The following is a 3,543-nucleotide window of genomic DNA, read 5'->3' on the forward strand; positions in this document are numbered from 1 at the left end:
TCTGTCAGTTTTTAGTCTACAGACTCGAAATTTGATATACAGGGTACTGAGATTTGGGAAAATCTATGTGATAGGTTTTGGGCCAGAAATGTCGCTGTTAAGGGGTAAAAGTTCAACGATTTGACCTTTGAGAACTCTACCAAACTCCTCCGACAATTTGGGGTCTACACACTTGAAATTTTAAATATAAGTTTTTTGCACATAGATCTAATTTAATAACTGAATAAATAAATTTTAAGGGGTCATAATAGGGGTCAAAGTTAAAAAAATTGACCATTGTTTTTTTTTTTTCTCAACATACACCTCCAAACATCCGGGCAACACCGGGCACCCATGCTAGTATATCTATAAAAGTGAATGTGTCTGTGTGTCTGTCTGTCTGTGTACATTTCCCTACGCAATAACTCTGTCAATTTAAAGTCTACGGACTCGAAATTTGATATACAGGGTACTGAGATACCAAACTCCTCCGACAATTTGGGGTCTACGCACTTGAAATGTTAGATATAGGTTCCTTGGACATGGATCTAACCTAATAACTTTATTTGAGCTCAAAACAATAATGTTTAAGGGGGTCATAATAGGGATCAAAGTTTTAAAAGATTGACCTTTTTTTTTGTTGCTTTTGCACAGCATATACCTCCAAACACCCGGGCAACGCCGGGCTGAAATGCTAGTATTCTATAGAACTAAAATCATGCCACCAGATTTTTATTTTATATGTGTTATTATAACATGCAATTTATTTAGCACACGCAACTTTATAGTTACAGGCAACTCCCCATCCAAATTTAAGAGGGAGGGGGAGCAAATCTGAGCGTCAACTCATTTCAATCGTCGATTCGTTTCTGATGTTTTTTTAAAACTCGTTCTCGATGGCTGGGATAATTATGCAATTTTTAAGTCGGCATGCTTCAAAATGAAAACCATACAATGTTTACGATTTAAATTTTAGTTTCAATCTTGAAATAATCAAAGCAACCACAGCCGCATTTTAAACAAGATGCCTACATGCATCCCTGACCGTACATTTCACTAACATCTTGGCCATTATTCGTATTTAGCATTCTGCTTTTTCCAATCATGTCAGGATAATCTCGTTACATCTATAATATAAAACTCCCCATGTCTGTTTAATATATGTATTATGTATGTGTGTATGTGTGTATGTATGTGTGTGTGTGTGCAGTCAGCACCAACCCTATTCAGGGTTTAACCGGCTTCCTCCGAAGGAGGAAGTTTCATGGGAGTATGAAATTCACTAGCGGTCCCCAGTAGCATGTATATCCCCGTTAGGGGAGATGACGACGTTAGGTTTTGCGACTTTTTGCAGGGAGGTGTCGACGTCCTCCTACATACAGCACCTGGACTTCTCAAAATGGTCACCCATTTTAGTAATGACCAGGCTCAACATTGCTTAACTTCGGTGATCTAACGGGAACCGGTGTGTCAACGTGATTATGCCGTATATTATGTATGTATGTATGTATGTATGTATGTATGTATGTATGTATAAAACTTTCTACAGAAGCGACTGATTTTCATGAGATCTGTATCGTTTTGAAGCTCGACACTTCGGATGACAAATATCGAAAAATCGGCTAAAAACATTAATTCCTTCACTCTCAACTGGGCACTTTTCTACAAGGAGGGGTCGCTTTTTTGCCGATATTTTCGAAAGTCATACCTTCTTTTGGATTGACTAGCCTTAATTTAAACCTTCGCCACTTCCGGTTTGGCGATGGACGCAACGGCAAGACATCACGTTTTTTTGTTCTTTTTTTTCACGTTCTTTTTCTCCTTCGCAGTATGGGTTCGAATCTGGCTGCCTACTACCACTATTTTTTCTTTGACCAACACACACCTCCAAACACCCGGGCAACGCCGGGTACCCCCATCCATCTATAGCCCTTGAGCCCCCTAAGGGGCATAGGTCATCTACAACTTTGTAGATGCTTTTGTAGCCACTGAGTTCTTTTTACGGGGTGAGGGTGCTAACGCCACGCCCAACCTTCCCAGAAGGTACATACAGCGTATAGTCTTCCTAAATGGTCACCCATCTGGTACTGGCCAGGCTCAACGTTGCTTAACTTCGGCGATCTGGCGAGAACCAGTGTGTCAAGGTGACTGTGCCGTAGTAACGCCGGGTATCCAGGTTAGTAATATAACTAAATCTCTCTAATAAATTGGGAGTACTTAACTCTACTTAATGATTATAAAAGCATTAATCTCGTATGACTTTTGAAAGAAAAAAAAACAAGCTTTTCGTTTACATCTAATCTATCATTCATATTTTATATTGTTTTTTTTTATAATCATCTAAGGATAGTCTTGTTACATATATAACACAATCCTAATGCAATTATCAAGTTCGTAATTGTGCCTTCACTTTTAATAGACTTCTCCATTTGTCTGCTTAGTCTAACATTATGTACAAAATACCGTTTTTAACATTTCTTTTATGCATAAAAGTTCAATATTTTTATGTGAGATAATAGTCGTGTAGAAGCATTTGATTGTCTGTTATCTATCTATCTCTCGATCTATCTATCTATTTATCTATCCATCTACCAACCTATCTCTCGATCTATCTACCTATCTATTTATTACTCTACCTACATATCTATCTATTTCTCGACCTATCTATCTATCTATCTATCTATCTCTCGATCTACCTATCTACCTATCTCTCGATTTATTACTCTATCTACATATCTATCTACCCATTTCTCGATCTATCTATCTATCTATCTACCTATTTCTCTCTCTCTTTCTCTCTCTCTCTCTATATATATATATATATATATACCCATTTCTCGATCTATCTATCTATCTACCTATTTCTCTCTCTCTCTCTTTCTCTCTCTCTCTCTATATATATATACATACCCATTTCTCTCTCTCTCTCTCTCTCTCTCTCTCTCTCTCTCTCTCTATATATATATATATATATATATATATATATATATATTACGTAATGCTGTAGTTCTGTTTATTAACAAATCGTGTGCCAAAATACTCGGCGAATGTTTATAACAATCACTGTCAATTTTGGGCATATAAAAAAAGTGACAATTCTTTTCTTGCAATAATAGTTCCACAATATGCTATGGAGTGTGTGTGTGTGTGTGAGAGAGAGAGAGAGAGAATGTTCAGTGGCAAGTGGCCTGTTGTCGACTGGTGACAAAAGTCGGTTTTCTTCGCTTTTTTCTGTCTTTTTCCCAATTTCATTTGTTCACCAACACGTCTCCCAATTGTCAATCAAAGCCGCATTCTAAGTGGTTATTTACATTTTCGAAAAACTTGGTCAACTTTCTACATTCCTTTCAATGTTTATGATTTCTGATGACATTTCTTGGTTTGCAGACTTGTCAACAATATTTGAATGTGTGCACCTAGCTCCATATGTGCACAGCCAGCAATAATTCCGGCGTTGTCCAGAATACTATTCAATAATCCTACCTTAACCTTTATTGGAATTTTCCACTTTTCTGCTTATTCTAACCTTATGTAGAAATATCGTTTTTAACATTCTTTTTATGC

At 37.1% G+C, this 3,543-nt stretch overlaps 1 pseudogene; it reads right to left on the minus strand.

The window, feature by feature from the left end:
• Positions 1–1,352: 1,352 nt before the first annotated feature.
• LOC145263504 (5S ribosomal RNA) lies at positions 1,353–1,471 on the minus strand (annotated as a pseudogene).
• Positions 1,472–3,543: the final 2,072 nt, after the last annotated feature.

The sequence above is a fragment of the Euprymna scolopes genome, chromosome 38 (assembly GCF_053919585.1).
Source record: "Euprymna scolopes isolate OS-2025 chromosome 38, ASM5391958v1, whole genome shotgun sequence".
Classification (NCBI taxonomy): Eukaryota; Metazoa; Mollusca; class Cephalopoda; order Sepiida; family Sepiolidae; genus Euprymna; species Euprymna scolopes.